This window comes from Oncorhynchus gorbuscha, linkage group LG21 (genome assembly GCF_021184085.1).
Source record: "Oncorhynchus gorbuscha isolate QuinsamMale2020 ecotype Even-year linkage group LG21, OgorEven_v1.0, whole genome shotgun sequence".
Taxonomy (NCBI): domain Eukaryota; kingdom Metazoa; phylum Chordata; class Actinopteri; order Salmoniformes; family Salmonidae; genus Oncorhynchus; species Oncorhynchus gorbuscha.
The window spans coordinates 15,414,178-15,434,036 of record NC_060193.1 but is presented as its reverse complement, the minus strand read 5'-3'; the positions used below and the strand labels follow the sequence as shown (position 1 = coordinate 15,434,036).

Sequence of the window (19,859 nt, the reverse complement as noted above, 5' to 3'; positions counted from 1 at the left end):
CCCTGCCCCTCTCTGTTGTTGATGACTCTCTCTTTCATCCCCCTCGCTGCCCCTCTCTGTTGTTGATGACTCTCTCTTTCATCCCCCTCGCTGCCCCTCTCTGTTGTTGATGACTCTCTCTTTCATCCCCCTCGCTGCCCCTCTCTGTTGTTGATGACTCTCTTTTCATCCCCCCCCCGCTGCCCCTCTCTGTTGTTGATGACTCTCTTTCATCCCCCTCGCTGCCCCTCTCTGTTGTTGATGACTCTCTCTTTCATCCCCCCCGCTGCCCCTCTCTGTTGTTGATGACTCTCTCTTTCATCCCCCTCGCTGCCCCTCTCTGTTGTTGATGACTCTCTCTTTCATCCCCCTCGCTGCCCCTCTCTGTTGTTGATGACTCTCTCTTTCATCCCCCTCGCTGCCCCTCTCTGTTGTTGATGACTCTCTTTTCATCCCCCCCGCTGCCCCTCTCTGTTGTTGATGACTCTCTCTTTCATCCCCCCGCTGCCCCTCTCTGTTGTTGATGACTCTCTCTTTCATCCCCCCGCTGCCCCTCTCTGTTGTTGATGACTCTCTCTTTCATCCCCCCTCGCTGCCCCTCTGTTGTTGATGACTCTCTCTTTCATCCCCCTCGCTGCCCCTCTCTGTTGTTGATGACTCTCTCTTTCATCCCCCCCCCGCTGCCCCTCTCTGTTGTTGATGACTCTCTCTTTCATCCCCCCTCGCTGCCCCTCTCTGTTGTTGATGACTCTCTCTTTCATCCCCCCTCGCTGCCCCTCTCTGTTGTTGATGACTCTCTTTTCATCCCCCTCGCTGCCCCTCTCTGTTGTTGATGACTCTCTCTTTCATCCCCTCTCTGTTGTTGATGACTGCCCCTCTCTGTTGTTGATGACTCTCTTTTCATCCCCCCGCTGCCCCTCTCTGTTGTTGATGACTCTCTCTTTCATCCCCCGCTGCCCCTCTCTGTTGTTGATGACTCTCTCTTTCATCCCCCCCCGCTGCCCCTCTCTGTTGTTGATGACTCTCTCTTTCATCCCCCCGCTGCCCCTCTCTGTTGTTGATGACTCTCTTTCATCCCCCCGCTGCCCCTCTCTGTTGTTGATGACTCTCTTTCATCCCCCCGCTGCCCCTCTCTGTTGTTGATGACTCTCTTTCATCCCCCTCGCTGCCCTCTCTGTTGTTGATGACTCTCTCTTTCATCCCCCTCGCTGCCCCTCTCTGTTGTTGATGACTCTCTCTTTCATCCCCCCCCCTCGCTGCCCCTCTCTGTTGTTGATGACTCTCTCTTTCATCCCCCTCGCTGCCCCTCTCTGTTGTTGATGACTCTCTCTTTCATCCCCCTCGCTGCCCCTCTCTGTTGTTGATGACTCTCTCTTTCATCCCCCCCGTTGATGACTCTCTCTTTCATCCCCCCCCGCTGCCCCTCTCTGTTGTTGATGACTCTCTTTCATCCCCCCTCGCTGCCCCTCTCTGTTGTTGATGACTCTCTCTTTCATCCCCCCTCGCTGCCCCTCTCTGTTGTTGATGACTCTCTCTTTCATCCCCCTCGCTGCCCCTCTCTGTTGTTGATGACTCTCTCTTTCATCCCCCCGCTGCCCCTCTCTGTTGTTGATGACTCTCTCTTTCATCCCCCTCGCTGCCCCTCTCTGTTGTTGATGACTCTCTCTTTCATCCCCCCCCGCTGCCCCTCTCTGTTGTTGATGACTCTCTCTTTCATCCCCCCGCTGCCCCTCTCTGTTGTTGATGACTCTCTCTTTCATCCCCCCCCGCTGCCCCTCTCTGTTGTTGATGACTCTCTCTTTCATCCCCCTCGCTGCCCCTCTCTGTTGTTGATGACTCTCTCTTTCATCCCCCCTCGCTGCCCTCTCTGTTGTTGATGACTCTCTCTTTCATCCCCCCGCTGCCCCTCTCTGTTGTTGATGACTCTCTCTTTCATCCCCCCTCGCTGCCCCTCTCTGTTGTTGATGACTCTCTCTTTCATCCCCCCTCGCTGCCCCTCTCTGTTGTTGATGACTCTCTCTTTCATCCCCCCTCGCTGCCCCTCTCTGTTGTTGATGACTCTCTTTCATCCCCCCGCTGCCCCTCTCTGTTGTTGATGACTCTCTCTTTCATCCCCCTCGCTGCCCCTCTCTGTTGTTGATGACTCTCTTTCATCCCCCTCGCTGCCCCTCTCTGTTGTTGATGACTCTCTCTTTCATCCCCCGCTGCCCCTCTCTGTTGTTGATGACTCTCTCTTTCATCCCCCTCGCTGCCCCTCTCTGTTGTTGATGACTCTCTCTTTCATCCCCCTCGCTGCCCCTCTCTGTTGTTGATGACTCTCTCTTTCATCCCCCCCGCTGCCCCTCTCTGCCCCTTTCATCTGTTGTTGATGACTCTCTCTTTCATCCCCCTCGCTGCCCCTCTCTGTTGTTGATGACTCTCTCTTTCATCCCCCCCGCTGCCCCTCTCTGTTGTTGATGACTCTCTCTTTCATCCCCCCGCTGCCCCTCTCTGTTGTTGATGACTCTCTCTTTCATCCCCCCCGCTGCCCCTCTCTGTTGTTGATGACTCTCTTTTCATCCCCCTCGCTGCCCCTCTCTGTTGTTGATGACTCTCTCTTTCATCATCCCCCTCTCTGCTGCCCATCCCCCTCGCTGCCCCTCTCTGTTGTTGATGACTCTCTCTTTCATCCCCCCCGCTGCCCTCTCTGTTGTTGATGACTCTCTCTTTCATCCCCCCGCCTGTTGTTGATGACTCTCTTTTCATCCCCCGCTGTTGTTGATGACTCTCTCTTTCATCCCCCTCGCTGCCCCTCTCTGTTGTTGATGACTCTCTCTTTCATCCCCCCTCGCTGCCCCTCTCTGTTGTTGATGACTCTCTTTTCATCCCCCCTCGCTGCCCCTCTCTGTTGTTGATGACTCTCTCTTTCATCCCCCCTCGCTGCCCCTCTCTGTTGTTGATGACTCTCTCTTTCATCCCCCCTCGCTGCCCCTCTCTGTTGTTGATGACTCTCTCTTTCATCCCCCCTCGCTGCCCCTCTCTGTTGTTGATGACTCTCTTTTCATCCCCCCTCGCTGCCCCTCTCTGTTGTTGATGACTCTCTCTTTCATCCCCCCCTCGCTGCCCCTCTCTGTTGTTGATGACTCTCTCTTTCATCCCCCCTCGCTGCCCCTCTCTGTTGTTGATGACTCTCTTTCATCCCCCCTCGCTGCCCCTCTCTGTTGTTGATGACTCTCTCTTTCATCCCCCTCTCGCTGCCCCTCTCTGTTGTTGATGACTCTCTTTTCATCCCCCTCGCTGCCCCTCTCTGTTGTTGATGACTCTCTCTTTCATCCCCCTCGCTGCCCTCTCTGTTGTTGATGACTCTCTTTCATCCCCCTCGCTGCCCCTCTCTGTTGTTGATGACTCTCTTTTCATCCCCCCTCGCTGCCCCTCTCTGTTGTTGATGACTCTCTTTCATCCCCCTCGCTGCCCCTCTCTGTTGTTGATGACTCTCTCTTTCATCCCCCTCGCTGCCCCTCTCTGTTGTTGATGACTCTCTCTTTCATCCCCCTCGCTGCCCCTCTCTGTTGTTGATGACTCTCTCTTTCATCCTGCCCCTCTCTGTTGTTGATGACTCTCTCTTTCATCCCCCCTCGCTGCCCCTCTCTGTTGTTGATGACTCTCTCTTTCATCCCCCCTCGCTGCCCCTCTCTGTTGTTGATGACTCTCTTTCATCCCCCTCGCTGCCCCTCTCTGTTGTTGATGACTCTCTCTTTCATCCCCCCTCGCTGCCCCTCTCTGTTGTTGATGACTCTCTCTTTCATCCCCCTCGCTGCCCCTCTCTGTTGTTGATGACTCTCTCTTTCATCCCCCTCGCTGCCCCTCTCTGTTGTTGATGACTCTCTCTTTCATCCCCCTCGCTGCCCCTCTGTTGTTGATGACTCTCTTTCATCCCCCCTCGCTGCCCCTCTCTGTTGTTGATGACTCTCTCTTTCATCCCCCCCCTCGCTGCCCCTCTCTGTTGTTGATGACTCTCTTTCATCCCCCCCGCTGCCCCTCTCTGTTGTTGATGACTCTCTCTTTCATCCCCCTCGCTGCCCCTCTCTGTTGTTGATGACTCTCTCTTTCATCCCCCCTCGCTGCCCCTCTCTGTTGTTGATGACTCTCTCTTTCATCCCCCTCGCTGCCCCTCTCTGTTGTTGATGACTCTCTTTTCATCCCCCCGCTGCCCCTCTCTGTTGTTGATGACTCTCTCTTTCATCCCCCCTGCCCCTCTCTGTTGTTGATGACTCTCTCTTTCACCCCCTCGCTCTGTTGTTGATGACTCTCTTTTCATCCCCCTCGCTGCCCTCTCTGTTGTTGATGACTCTCTCTTTCATCCCCCTCGCTGCCCCTCTCTGTTGTTGATGACTCTCTCTTTCATCCCCCTCGCTGCCCCTCTCTGTTGTTGATGACTCTCTCTTTCATCCCCCCGCTGCCCCTCTCTGTTGTTGATGACTCTCTCTTTCATCCCCCTCTGCTGCCCCTCTCTGTTGTTGATGACTCTCTCTTTCATCCCCCCCGCTGCCCCTCTCTGTTGTTGATGACTCTCTTTCATCCCCCTCGCTGCCCCTCTCTGTTGTTGATGACTCTCTCTTTCATTTGCCCCTCTCTGTTGTTGATCCCCATCCCCCTCGCTGCCCCTCTCTGTTGTTGATGACTCTCTCTTTCATCCCCCTCGCTGCCCCTCTCTGTTGTTGATGACTCTCTCTTTCATCCCCCCGCTGCCCCTCTCTGTTGTTGATGACTCTCTTTTCATCCCCCCCCGCTGCCCCTCTCTGTTGTTGATGACTCTCTCTTTCATCCCCCCCCCTCGCTGCCCCTCTCTGTTGTTGATGACTCTCTCTTTCATCCCCCCTCGCTGCCCCTCTCTGTTGTTGATGACTCTCTTTTCATCCCCCCTCGCTGCCCCTCTCTGTTGTTGATGACTCTCTCTTTCATCCCCCCCGCTGCCCCTCTCTGTTGTTGATGACTCTCTTTCATCCCCCCCGCTGCCCCTCTCTGTTGTTGATGACTCTCTCTTTCATCCCCCTTCCCCTCTCTGTTGTTGATGACTCTCTCTTTCATCCCCCGCTGCCCCTCTCTGTTGTTGATGACTCTCTCTTTCATCCCCCCCGCTGCCCCTCTCTGTTGTTGATGACTCTCTCTTTCATCCCCCTCGCTGCCCCTCTCTGTTGTTGATGACTCTCTCTTTCATCCCCCTCGCTGCCCCTCTCTGTTGTTGATGACTCTCTCTTTCATCCCCCCTCGCTGCCCTCTCTGTTGTTGATGACTCTCTCTTTCATCCCCCTCGCTGCCCCTCTCTGTTGTTGATGACTCTCTCTTTCATCCCCCCGCTGCCCTCTTTCATCCCCCTCTGTTGTTGATGACTCTCTCTTTCATCCCCCCTCGCTGCCCCTCTCTGTTGTTGATGACTCTCTCTTTCATCCCCCTCGCTGCCCCTCTCTGTTGTTGATGACTCTCTCTTTCATCCCCCTCGCTGCCCCTCTCTGTTGTTGATGACTCTCTCTTTCATCCCCCCGCTCGTTGTTGATGACTGCCCCTCTCTGTTGTTGATGACTCTCTCTTTCATCCCCCTCGCTCGCTGCCCCTCTGTTGTTGTTGATGACTCTCTTTCATCCCCCTCGCTGCCCCTCTCTGTTGTTGATGACTCTCTTTTCATCCCCCCTCGCTGCCCCTCTCTGTTGTTGATGACTCTCTCTTTCATCCCCCCTCGCTGCCCCTCTCTGTTGTTGATGACTCTCTCTTTCATCCCCCCTCGCTGCCCCTCTCTGTTGTTGATGACTCTCTCTTTCATCCCCCCTCGCTGCCCCTCTCTGTTGTTGATGACTCTCTCTTTCATCCCCCCTCGCTGCCCCTCTCTGTTGTTGATGACTCTCTCTTCATCCCCCTCGCTGCCCCTCTCTGTTGTTGATGACTCTCTCTTTCATCCCCCTCGCTGCCCCTCTCTGTTGTTGATGACCCCCCTCTCTCTTTCATCCCCCCTCGCTCTCTTTGATGATCCCCCCCCGCTGCCCCTCTCTGTTGTTGATGACTCTCTCTTTCATCCCCCCTCGCTGCCCCTCTCTGTTGTTGATGACTCTCTCTTTCATCCCCCCTCGCTGCCCCTCTCTGTTGTTGATGACTCTCTCTTTCATCCCCCTCGCTGCCCCTCTCTGTTGTTGATGACTCTCTCTTTCATCCCCCTCGCTGCCCCTCTCTGTTGTTGATGACTCTCTCTTTCATCCCCCTCGCTGCCCCTCTCTGTTGTTGATGACTCTCTCTTTCATCCCCCCCCGCTGCCCCTCTCTGTTGTTGATGACTCTCTCTTTCATCCCCCTCGCTGCCCCTCTCTGTTGTTGATGACTCTCTCTTTCATCCCCCTCGCTGCCCCTCTCTGTTGTTGATGACTCTCTCTTTCATCCCCCCCGCTGCCCCTCTCTGTTGTTGATGACTCTCTCTTTCATCCCCCCTCGCTGCCCCTCTCTGTTGTTGATGACTCTCTCTTTCATCCCCCTCGCTGCCCTCTCTGTTGTTGATGACTCTCTCTTTCATCCCCCCCGCTGCCCCTCTCTGTTGTTGATGACTCTCTCTTTCATCCCCCCGCTGCCCCTCTCTGTTGTTGATGACTCTCTCTTTCATCCCCCCTCGCTGCCCCTCTCTGTTGTTGATGACTCTCTCTTTCATCCCCCCCGCTGCCCCTCTCTGTTGTTGATGACCTCTTTCATCCCCCTCGCTGCCCCTCTCTGTTGTTGATGACTCTCTCTTTCATCCCCCTCGCTGCCCCTCTCTGTTGTTGATGACTCTCTCTTTCATCCCCCCCTCGCTGCCCCTCTCTGTTGTTGATGACTCTCTCTTTCATCCCCCCCCCGCTGCCCCTCTCTGTTGTTGATGACTCTCTCTTTCATCCCCCTCGCTGCCCCTCTCTGTTGTTGATGACTCTCTCTTTCATCCCCCCCCTCGCTGCTGTTGTTGATGACTCTCTCATCCCCCCCGTTGTTGATGACTCTCTTTTCATCCCCCCCGCTGCCCCTCTCTGTTGTTGATGACTCTCTTTCATCATCCCCCTCTGTTGTTGATGACTCTCTCTTTCATCCCCCCGCTGCCCTCTCTGTTGTTGATGACTCTCTCTTTCATCCCCCCGCTGCCCCTCTCTGTTGTTGATGACTCTCTCTTTCATCCCCCCCTCGCTGCCCCTCTCTGTTGTTGATGACTCTCTCTTTCATCCCCCCCGCTGCCCCTCTCTGTTGTTGATGACTCTCTCTTTCATCCCCCCTCGCTGCCCCTCTCTGTTGTTGATGACTCTCTTTTCATCCCCCCGCTGCCCCTCTCTGTTGTTGATGACTCTCTTTTCATCCCCCCGCTGCCCCTCTCTGTTGTTGATGACTCTCTCTTTCATCCCCCCGCTGCCCCTCTCTGTTGTTGATGACTCTCTCTTTCATCCCCCTCGCTGCCCCTCTCTGTTGTTGATGACTCCTTTCATCCCCCTCTGCCCCTCTGTTGTGATGACTCTCTTTTCATCCCCCCGCTGCCCCTCTCTGTTGTTGATGACTCTCTTTCATCATCCCCCCCCCGCTGCCCCTCTCTGTTGTTGATGACTCTCTCTTTCATCCCCCCCCGCTGCCCCTCTCTGTTGTTGATGACTCTCTTTTCATCCCCCCTCGCTGCCCTCTCTGTTGTTGATGACTCTCTTTCATCCCCCCCCGCTGCCCCTCTCTGTTGTTGATGACCCATCCCCCTCGCTGCCCCTCTCTGTTGTTGATGACTCTCTCTTTCATTCATCCCCCCCCCGCTGCCCCTCTCTGTTGTTGATGACTCTCTCTTTCATCCCCCCCCGCTGCCCCTCTCTGTTGTTGATGACTCTCTCTTTCATCCCCCCTCGCTGCCCCTCTCTGTTGTTGATGACTCTCTCTTTCATCCCCCTCGCTGCCCCTCTCTGTTGTTGATGACTCTCTCTTTCATCCCCCCCCTCGCTGCCCCTCTCTGTTGTTGATGACTCTCATCCCCCCTCGCTGCCCCTCTCTGTTGTTGATCCCCCCCCCCGCTGCCCCTCTCTGTTGTTGATGACTCTCTCTTTCATCCCCCCGCTGCCCCTCTCTGTTGTTGATGACTCTCTCTTTCATCCCCCTCGCTGCCCCTCTCTGTTGTTGATGACTCTCTCTTTCATCCCCCCCCGCTGCCCCTCTCTGTTGTTGATGACTCTCTCTTTCATCCCCCCCTCGCTGCCCCTCTCTGTTGTTGATGACTCTCTCTTTCATCCCCCCGCTGCCCCTCTCTGTTGTTGATGACTCTCTTTCTCTTCATCCCCCATCGCTGCCCCTCTCTGTTGTTGATGACTCTCTCTTTCATCCCCCCTCGCTGCCCCTCTCTGTTGTTGATGACTCCTCATCCCCCCGCTGCCCCTCTCTGTTGTTGATGACTCTCTCTTTCATCCCCCCCCCTCGCTGCCCCTCTCTGTTGTTGATGACTCTCTCTTTCATCCCCCTCGCTGCCCCTCTCTGTTGTTGATGACTCTCTCTTTCATCCCCCTCGCTGCCCCTCTCTGTTGTTGATGACTCTTTCTCCCCTTTCATCCCCCCCCTCTCTGTTGTTGATGACGCTCCCCCCTCGCCCCTCTCTGTTGTTGATGACTCTCTCTTTCATCCCCCCTCGCTGCCCCTCTCTGTTGTTGATGACTCTCTCTTTCATCCCCCCGCTGCCCCTCTCTGTTGTTGATGACTCTCTCTTTCATCCCCCGCTGCCCCTCTCTGTTGTTGATGACTCTCTCTTTCATCCCCCTCGCTGCCCCTCTCTGTTGTTGATGACTCTCTCTTTCATCCCCCCTCGCTGCCCCTCTCTGTTGTTGATGACTCTCTCTTTCATCCCCCCCGCTGCCCCTCTCTGTTGTTGATGACTGCCCCCTCTCTGTTGTTGATGACTCTCTCTTTCATCCCCCCTCGCTGCCCCTCTCTGTTGTTGATGACTCTCTCTTTCATCCCCCCTCGCTGCCCCTCTCTGTTGTTGATGACTCTCTCTTTCATCCCCCTCGCTGCCCCTCTCTGTTGTTGATGACTCTCTCTTTCATCCCCCCCGCTGCCCCTCTCTGTTGTTGATGACTCTCTTCATCCCCCCCGCTGCCCCTCTCTGTTGTTGATGACTCTCTCTTTCATCCCCCCTCGCTGCCCCTCTCTGTTGTTGATGACTCTCTCTTTCATCCCCCCTCGCTGCCCCTCTCTGTTGTTGATGACTCTCTCTTTCATCCCCCCCGCTGCCCCTCTCTGTTGTTGATGACTCTCTCTTTCATCCCCCGCTGCCCCTCTCTGTTGTTGATGACTCCCTTTCATCTGTTGTTGATGACTCTCTCTTTCATCCCCCCTCGCTGCCCTCTCTGTTGTTGATGACTCTCTTTTCATCCCCCCTCGCTGCCCTCTCTGTTGTTGATGACTCTCTCTTTCATCCCCCCCCGCTGCCCCTCTCTGTTGTTGATGACTCTCTTTTCATCCCCCCTCGCTGCCCCTCTCTGTTGTTGATGACTCTCTCTTTCATCCCCCTCGCTGCCCCTCTCTGTTGTTGATGACTCTCTTTCATCCCCCCTCGCTGCCCCTCTCTGTTGTTGATGACTCTCTTTTCATCCCCCCGCTGCCCCTCTCTGTTGTTGATGACTCTCTCTTTCATCCCCCCGCTGCCCCTCTCTGTTGTTGATGACTCTCTCCCCCCCGCTTTCATCCCCCTCCCCGCTGCCCCTCTCTGTTGTTGATGACTCTCTCTTTCATCCCCCCCCGCTGCCCCTCTCTGTTGTTGATGACTCTCTTTTCATCCCCCCTCGCTGCCCCTCTCTGTTGTTGATGACTCTCTTTCATCCCCCCGCTGCCCCTCTCTGTTGTTGATGACTCTCTCTTCATCCCCCCCCCCCTCGCTGCCCCTCTCTGTTGTTGATGACTCTCTCTTTCATCCCCCTCGCTGCCCCTCTCTGTTGTTGATGACTCTCTCTTTCATCCCCCTCGCTGCCCCTCTCTGTTGTTGATGACTCTCTTTCATCCCCCTCGCTGCCCCTCTCTGTTGTTGATGACTCTCTCTTTCATCCCCCCCCCGCTGCCCCTCTCTGTTGTTGATGACTCTCTTTCATCCCCCCTCGCTGCCCCTCTCTGTTGTTGATGACTCTCTCTTTCATCCCCCCGCTGCCCCTCTCTGTTGTTGATCCCCCCCCCCTCGCTGCCCCTCTCTGTTGTTGATGACTCTCTCTTTCATCCCCCTCGCTGCCCCTCTCTGTTGTTGATGACTCTCTCTTTCATCCCCCCCGCTGCCCCTCTCTGTTGTTGATGACTCTCTTTTCATCCCCCTCGCTGCCCCTCTCTGTTGTTGATGACTCTCTTTCATCCCCCCCTTCTCTGTTGTTGATCCCCATCCCCCCGCTGCCCCTCTCTGTTGTTGATGACTCTCTCTTTCATCCCCCCTCGCTGCCCCTCTCTGTTGTTGATGACTCTTTCATCCCCCTCCCCCCTCTCTGTTGTTGATGACCCTTTCATCTGTTGTTGTTGACTGACTCTCTTTCATCCCCCTCGCTGCCCCTCTCTGTTGTTGATGACTCTCTCATCCCCCCGCTCATGACCCATCCCCCCCGCTGCCCCTCTCTGTTGTTGATGACTCTCTCTTTCATCCCCCCCGCTGCCCCTCTCTGTTGTTGATGACTCTCTTTTCATCCCCCTCGCTGCCCCTCTCTGTTGTTGATGACTCTCTCTTTCATCCCCCCCGCTGCCCCTCTCTGTTGTTGATGACTCTCTCTTTCATCCCCCCCTCGCTGCCCCTCTCTGTTGTTGATGACTCTCTCTTTCATCCCCCTCGCTGCCCCTCTCTGTTGTTGATGACTCTCTCATCCCCCTTCATCCTGTTGTTGATGACCTCTTTCATCCCCCTCGCTGCCCCTCTCTGTTGTTGATGACTCTCTCTTTCATCCCCCTCGCTGCCCCTCTCTGTTGTTGATGACTCTCTCTTTCATCCCCCCGCTGCCCCTCTCTGTTGTTGATGACTCTCTTTTCATCCCCCTCGCTGCCCCTCTCTGTTGTTGATGACTCTCTCTTTCATCCCCCCTCGCTGCCCCTCTCTGTTGTTGATGACTCTCTCTTTCATCCCCCCCGCTGCCCCTCTCTGTTGTTGATGACTCTCTCTTTCATCCCCCCCGCTGCCCCTCTCTGTTGTTGATGACTCTCTCTTTCATCCCCCCGCTGCCCCTCTCTGTTGTTGATGACTCTCTCTTTCATCCCCCTCGCTGCCCCTCTCTGTTGTTGATGACTCCATCCCCCTCGCTGCCCCTCTCTGTTGTTGATGACTCTCTCTTTCATCCCCCTCTGTTGTTGATGACTCTCCTTTCATCCCCCTCGCTGTTGTTGATGACTCTCTTTCATCCCCCCCCCGCTCGCTGCCCCTCTCTGTTGTTGATGACTCTCTCTTTCATCCCCCTCGCTGCCCCTCTCTGTTGTTGATGACTCTCTCTTTCATCCCCCCCGCTGCCCCTCTCTGTTGTTGATGACTCTCTCTTTCATCCCCCCCTCGCTGCCCCTCTCTGTTGTTGATGACTCTCTCTTTCATCCCCCCTCGCTGCCCCTCTCTGTTGTTGATGACTCTCTCTTTCATCCCCCTCGCTGCCCCTCTCTGTTGTTGATGACTCTCTCTTTCATCCCCCCTCATCCCCTTTCATCCCCCTCGCTGCCCCTCTCTGTTGTTGATGACTCTCTCTTTCATCCCCCTCGCTGCCCCTCTCTGTTGTTGATGACTCTCTCTTTCATCCCCCCTCGCTGCCCCTCTCTGTTGTTGATGACTCTCTCTTTCATCCCCCTCGCTGCCCCTCTCTGTTGTTGATGACTCTCTCTTTCATCCCCCTCGCTGCCCCTCTCTGTTGTTGATGACTCTCTCTTTCATCCCCCCTCGCTGCCCCTCTCTGTTGTTGATGACTCTCTCTTTCATCCCCCCCTCGCTGCCCCTCTCTGTTGTTGATGACTCTCTCTTTCATCCCCCCTCGCTGCCCCTCTCTGTTGTTGATGACTCTCTCTTTCATCCCCCTCGCTGCCCCTCTCTGTTGTTGATGACTCTCTCTTTCATCCCCCCTCGCTGCCCCTCTCTGTTGTTGATGACTCTCTCTTTCATCCCCCCTCGCTGCCCCTCTCTGTTGTTGATGACTCTCTCTTTCATCCCCCCTCGCTGCCCCTCTCTGTTGTTGATGACTCTCTCTTTCATCCCCCCGCTGCCCCTGTTGTTGATGACTGTTGTTGATGACTCTCTCTTTCATCCCCCTCGCTGCCCCTCTCTGTTGTTGATGACTCTCTCTTTCATCCCCCTCGCTGCCCCTCTCTGTTGTTGATGACTCTCTCTTTCATCCCCCTCGCTGCCCCTCTCTGTTGTTGATGACTCTCTTTTCATCCCCCCTCGCTGCCCCTCTCTGTTGTTGATGACTCTCTCTTTCATCCCCCTCGCTGCCCCTCTCTGTTGTTGATGACTCTCTCTTTCATCCCCCTCGCTGCCCCTCTCTGTTGTTGATGACTCTCTTTCGCTCATCCCCATCCCCCCTCGCCCCCTCTCTGTTGTTGATGACTCTCTCTTTCATCCCCCCTCGCTGCCCCTCTCTGTTGTTGATGACTCTCTCTTTCATCCCCCTCGCTGCCCCTCTCTGTTGTTGATGACTCTCTCTTTCATCCCCCCTCGCTGCCCCTCTCTGTTGTTGATGACTCTCTCTTTCATCCCCCCCGCTGCCCCTCTCTGTTGTTGATGACTCTCTCTTTCATCCCCCCTCGCTGCCCCTCTCTGTTGTTGATGACTCTCTCTTTCATCCCCCTCGCTGCCCCTCTCTGTTGTTGATGACTCTCTCTTCATCCCCCCTCGCTGCCCCTCTCTGTTGTTGATGACTCTCTCTTTCATCCCCCTCGCTGCCCCTCTCTGTTGTTGATGACTCTCTCTTTCATCCCCCCCTCGCTGCCCCTCTCTGTTGTTGATGACTCTCTCTTTCATCCCCCCTCGCTGCCCCTCTCTGTTGTTGATGACTCTCTCTTTCATCCCCCCTCGCTGTTGTTGATGACCCCTCTCTGTTGTTGATGACTCTCTCTTTCATCCCCCTCGCTGCCCCTCTCTGTTGTTGATCTCCCCATCCCCCTCGCTGCCCCTCTCTGTTGTTGATGACTCTCTCTTTCATCCCCCTCGCTGCCCCTCTCTGTTGTTGATGACTCTCTCTTTCATCCCCCCCTGTTGTTGATGACTCTCTCTTTCATCCCCCCGCTGCCCCTCTCTGTTGTTGATGACTCTCTCTTTCATCCCCCCCCCGCTGCCCCTCTCTGTTGTTGATGACTCTCTCTTTCATCCCCCCCGCTGCCCCTCTCTGTTGTTGATGACTCTCTCTTTCATCCCCCCCCGCTGCCCCTCTCTGTTGTTGATGACTCTCTCTTTCATCCCCCCGCTGCCCCTCTCTGTTGTTGATGACTCTCTCTTTCATCCCCCCCCGCTGCCCCTCTCTGTTGTTGATGACTCTCTCTTTCATCCCCCTCGCTGCCCCTCTCTGTTGTTGATGACTCTCTCTTTCATCCCCCTCGCTGCCCCTCTCTGTTGTTGATGACTCTCTCTTTCATCCCCCTCGCTGCCCCTCTCTGTTGTTGATGACTCTCTCTTTCATCCCCCTCGCTGCCCCTCTCTGTTGTTGATGACTCTCTCTTTCATCCCCCTCGCTGCCCCTCTCTGTTGTTGATGACTCTCTCTTTCATCCCCCCTCGCTGCCCCTCTCTGTTGTGTCTTCATTAGAACTACAAACATTGACACACGTATTTGAATTAAATGATTTGCCTTCATTTGAATGTATGTTTTTGCGCAGTATCGTTTTCCTGAGCGTTTGTCTGCTCGTTCTCATGTTGTATTTTCAGTCTCCTCTGCTCCTTCTCTGCTGTGTGTTAGCTAGCAAATAGATCCAAGTTGCCGAAACTTGAAATATAAAGATTAGCTGCATACTCAGTAACACGTGGGCTTGTGTTTGAGAGATTGTTTATGAGACCTGTGTTAATGTTCTATAATGCCTAATACAGTTATTAGTGAATGTGCAGTATCAATGGTTAAATTTGTAACAAAAAAAGGTCAATTTTCATAGACTTGAAAGCCAAATCAGTGATTAATGCAGAAAAAGCAGGTTAAACTATTTTGATAAAATAATACAATTATAAGTGGGTCTTATACTCGTGAAAGGTTTTTGAGTGAAAGCTTATTGAGAGAATTATTATTTTTTAAACAAGATATATATTGTGAATCGCCCATAGATATGATTTTTAGGCCATATTGTTGCCATATTGTAGTTTTTATGGTGATGGTCTGTGAAGAGCACAGGAAGTGCTGGAGCGAAGGAGAAACCCATAGACACAATCACTAAACACACACACACACACACACAGGCACATCTTTTGAGGAATGTGCCTGTGTGAGTCCGAACACACACACATACGCACATATGGTAAATATACATGAATACATATAATCTTTATCCTTTTTTACCAATCTCTCCCTCTCCCCTCCCTCTCCCCCTCCCCTCCCTCTCCCCTCCCTCTCCCCCCTCCCCCTCCCTCCCTCCCCCTCCGTCTCCCCTCCCTCTCCCCCTCCCTCTCCCCTCCCTCTCCTCCTCCCTCTCCCCCTCCCTCTCCCTCTCTCCCCTCCCTCTCCCCCTCCCTCTCCCCTCCCCCTCTCTGACACACACTGAACCAGCTTTGGGTTTTAAAGGGAATGCACTGATTGAGAGCTAGTTCTAACATTCAGTCAGACACACATGCTTTGGGAGAGAGAGAGAGAGACATAGCACTGCATTGCAAACAGAGTATGGGAGAGAGGAGAAGATGTGAGGAGAGGGAGTGAGAGGTACAGTCTAGGGGAGAGAATTAAGGAATAACAGCAGTGGAATGAAAGGGACAAGCGAGAGGGAGAGATTGTTGTTTTCATTGTTCATGTTGCCGTGGGTGATAAGAATTGGGGAAATTAAGAAACGTGCAGACAATGAGACCTAACGAGACAGTCTGTTTCGCTGTAGTCATAGATTGACAGCTAACACAGTCTGTCACACTGTAGTCATAGATTGACAGTGCTAACACAGTCTGTTACGCTGTAGTCATAGATTGACAGCTAACACAGTCTGTTACGCTGTAGTCATAGATTGACAGTGCTAACACAGTCTGTTACGCTGTAGTCATAGATTGACAGTGCTAACAGCTAACAGTCTGTTACAGTCTGTCTGTTACGCTGTAGTCATAGATTGACAGCTAACACAGTCTGTTACGCTGTAGTCATAGATTGACAGCTAACACAGTCTGTTACGCTGTAGTCATAGATTGACAGCTAACACAGTCTGTTACGCTGTAGTCATAGATTGACAGTGCTAACACAGTCTGTTACGCTGTAGTCATAGATTGACAGCTAACAGTCTGTTACATAGCTGTCTGTTACGCTGTAGTCATAGATTGACAGTGCTAACACAGTCTGTTACGCTGTAGTCATAGATTGACAGCTAACAGTCTGTTACGCTGTAGTCATAGATTGACAGCTAACACAGTCTGTTACGAGTCATAGATTGACAGCTAACAGTCTGTTACGCTGTAGTCATAGAACACAGTCTGTTACGCTGTACAGTCATAGATTGACAGCTAACACAGTCTGTTACGCTGTAGTCACAGATTGACAGTGCTAACACAGTCTGTTGACAGCACACTGTAGTCATAGATTGACAGCTAACAGTCTGTTTCACTGTACAGTCTGTCCCACTGTAGTCATAGATTGACAGCTAACACAGTCTGTTACACTGTAGTCATAGATTGACAGTGCTACAGTCTGTTACGCTGTAGTCATAGATCTGTTACAGCTAATTGACACAGTCTGTTACACTCTGTTTCAAACTGTAGTCATAGATTGACAGCTAACACAGTCTGTTTCGCTGTAGTCATAGATTGACAGCTAACACAGTCTGTTACGCTGTAGTCATAGATTGATAGCTAACACAGTCTGTTACGTGTAGTCATAGATTGACAGCTAACAGTCTGTTACGCTGTAGTCATAGATTGACAGCTAACACAGTATGTTACGCTGTAGTCATAGATTGACAGCTAACACAGTCTGTCACACTGTAGTCATAGATTGACAGTGCTAACACAGTCTGTTACGCTGTAGTCATAGATTGACAGTGCTAACACAGTCTGTTACGCTGTAGTCATAGATTGACAGCTAACACAGTCTGTTTCGCTGTAGTCATAGATTGACAGCTAACACAGTCTGTCACACTGTAGTCATAGATTGACAGTGCTAACACAGTCTGTTACGCTGTAGTCATAGATTGACAGCTAACAGTCTGTTTCACTGTAGTCATAGATTGACAGCTAACACAGTCTGTCCCACTGTAGTCATAGATTGACAGCTAACACAGTCTGTCACACTGTAGTCATAGATTGACAGCTGATACAGTCTGTCACGCTGTAGTCGTAACACAGTCTGTCAAACTGTAGTCATAGATTGACAGTGCTAACACAGTCTGTTACGCTGTAGTCATAGATTGACAGCTAACACAGTCTGTTACGCTGTAGTCATAGATTGACAGCTAACACAGTCTGTCACACTGTAGTCATAGATTGACAGCTAACACAGTCTGTTTCGCTGTAGTCATAGATTGACAGCTAACACAGTCTGTCACGCTGTAGTCATAGATTGACAGCTAACACAGTCTGTTTCGCTGTAGTCATAGATTGACAGCTAACACAGTCTGTTTCACTGTAGTCATAGATTGACAGCTAACACAGTCTGTCACACTGTAGTCATAGTTTGACAGTGTTAACACAGTCTGTTACGCTGTAGTCATAGATTGACAGTGCTAACACAGTCTGTTACGCTGTAGTCATAGATTGACAGTGCTAACACAGTCTGTTTCGCTGTAGTCATAGATTGACAGCTAACACAGTCTGTTTCGCTGTAGTCATAGATTGACAGCTAACACAGTCTGTCACGCTGTAGTCATAGATTGACAGCTAACACAGTCTGTCACGCTGTAGTCATAGATTGACAGCTAACACAGTCTGTCACGCTGTAGTCATAGATTGACAGCTAACACAGTCTGTTTCGCTGTAGTCATAGATTGACAGTGCTAACACAGTCTGTCCCACTGTAGTCATAGATTGACAGCTAACAGTCTGTCACGCTGTAGTCATAGATTGACAGCTAACAGTCTGTCACGCTGTAGTCGTAACACATTCTGTCCCACTGTAGTCATAGATTGACAGCTAACAGTCTGTCACGCTGTAGTCATAGATTGACAGCTAACAGTCTGTCACGCTGTAGTCATAGATTGACAGCTAACAGTCTGTCACGCTGTAGTCATAGATTGACAGCTAACAGTCTGTCACGCTGTAGTCATAGATTGACAGCTAACAGTCTGTCACGATTGATTGACAGCTAACAGTCTGTCACGCTGTAGTCGTAACACATTCTGTCACGCTGTAGTCATAGTTTCACAGCGCTAACACAGTCTGTCCCACTGTAGTCATAGATTGACAGCTAACAGTCTGTCACGCTGTAGTCGTAACACATTCTGTCACGCTGTAGTCATAGTTTCACAGCGCTAACACAGTCTGTCCCACTGTAGTCATAGATTGACAGCTAACAGTCTGTCACGCTGTAGTCATAGATTGACAGCTAACAGTCTGTCACGCTGTAGTCATAGATTGACAGCTAACAGTCTGTCACGCTGTAGTCATAGATTGACAGCTAACAGTCTGTCACGCTGTAGTCGTAACACATTCTGTCACGCTGTAGTCATAGTTTCACAGCGCTAACACAGTCTGTCCCACTGTAGTCATAGATTGACAGCTAACAGTCTGTCACGCTGTAGTCGTAACACATTCTGTCACGCTGTAGTCATAGTTTCACAGCGCTAACACAGTCTGTCCCACTGTAGTCATAGATTGACAGCTAACAGTCTGTCACGCTGTAGTCATAGTCTGTCATTGACAGCTAACAGTCTGTCCGCTGTAGTCATGATTGACAGCTAACAGTCTGTCCCACTGTAGTCATAGATTGACAGCTAACAGTCTGTCACGCTGTAGTCGTAACACATTCTGTCACGCTGTAGTCATAGTTTCACAGCGCTAACACAGTCTGTCTGTTAAAGCTGAAAAATGTAAGTTCCATGCTGCCTCAGTGTCTTTCCTAGGTTACATTATTGCACAGGGACAGTTACATATGGACCCCGCCAAGGTCATGGCAGTCAGTGGCCTTTGCCCTCCATCCTGAAGCAGCTACAGTGTTTCCTGGGGTTTGCACATTTTTACAGACGTTTCATCCACAACTACTCCCGTCTGGCAGCACCTCTCACCACTCCCACCTCCACTCTGTTCCACTGGACTCCTGAGGCAGAGGCAGCATTCCTGGAACTCAAGCGTCCACCCATGTGCACTCTTTACCTGTAAGCTCTCACCTGCAGAGAGGAATTTTAACATTGGAAACCGGAATCTCCTGGCAGTTAAGCTGGCTCTTGGGGAATGGTGTCACTAGCTGGAGGGCTCTGTACCCCCCTTCATCGTGTGGACTGAAATCTAGCTGGAGGCTCAGCAGAACCAGCCTGACCAGGGTAACAGTCCTAGAAACGCTCTGTTTGTTCCAGATTGTGTTTGCTCTGATGTTCTTCAGTGGGGCCATTCTACCCACCTCACCTGTCACCCTGGTATGAACCAGACCCCCGCCTTCCTGCGCCAGCGCTTTTGGTGGCCCACCATGGAGAGAGATGTGCAAGAGTTTGTCTCAGCCTGTTTGGTTTGTGCCCGGAACAAAACCTCCACTAAACCCATTTCCGGTCTGCTTTGCCCTCTTCCCATACCCAGTCGCCCCTGGTCACACATAGCTCTGGACTTCGTCACTGGCCTTCCCCCATCTAACAGGAACTCCGTCATCCTCACCATTATTGACAGGTTTCCCAAAATGGCTCACTTCATTCCCCTCTCCAAGCACCAGTCCTCCAGGAAGACTGCGGGCCTGTTAGTATCCCATGTGTTTCATCTGCATGGCATTCCCACTGAAATAATTTCCAACAGAGGACCTCACTTTACATCCCAGGTATGGAGATCCTTCTGTTCAGCTCTTGGTATCAATGTCAGGCTTTGTTCTGGATATCATCCCCAGATCAACGGCCAGACCGAACGGGCCAACCAAGAGATGGAGACTGCCCTACGCTGTGTGACTTCTGCTAACCCTTCCTCCTGGAGCTACCCTGGGTTGAATATGCCGACAACACCCTCATCAATGCCTCGTCAGGTATGTCACCCTTCGAGTGTGCTCTGGGTTACCATCCCACCCCTTGTTCCCCGCCCAGGAGGTTGAGATTGTGGTTCTCTCTGTCCAGGAACATCTGCGCCGTTGTCACCGTACCTGGAGGAAGGCCCGAGCTGCCCTTTTCGTGCCTCTGACAGGACCCAGTCCCAAGCCAACTGTCGCTGGGCCTCAGCTCCAGTCTACCCCCCAGGTCAAAAGGTATGCTTCTCATCGAAGGACCTGCCATTGAAGGTGGCACCGAAGAAACTTTCCCCCCAATTTATTGGTCCTTTTGAAAATGGCCGTGTCATTAACTTCTCTACTGTGCGCCTGAAACTACCAGCCTCTCTCAGGATCCATCCTACCTTCCATGTATCCCTGATTAAACCTGTCTGCTCCAGTCCCCTGTCTCCTCCTGCAGCGGCTCCTCCACCCCCTCGGCTCATCAATGACCATCCTGCCTATACCGTCTGGCGACTTTTGGATATACGCAGTCTGGGTCGCAGCTGGCAGTACCTGGTGGACTGGTAAGGATACGGGCCTGAGGAGCACTGCTGGATGCCTGCCTTCACATCCTGGACCCCTCCCTCTTTCTATACCTCACACCCAGATAAGTGTGGTTTGGG

At 52.6% G+C, this 19,859-nt stretch overlaps 1 long non-coding RNA gene across 1 annotated transcript in view; it reads left to right on the top strand.

Moving 5' to 3' along the window:
- The window catches only part of LOC124008251, a 58,620-nt gene extending 39,120 nt beyond the window's left edge, over positions 1–19,500 (top strand). The window contains exons 2-3 of the long non-coding RNA XR_006834071.1: positions 19,105–19,236; positions 19,325–19,500. This is a non-coding gene — a long non-coding RNA (uncharacterized LOC124008251). The remainder of the gene's footprint in view (positions 1–19,104; positions 19,237–19,324) is intronic.
- Positions 19,501–19,859: the final 359 nt, after the last annotated feature.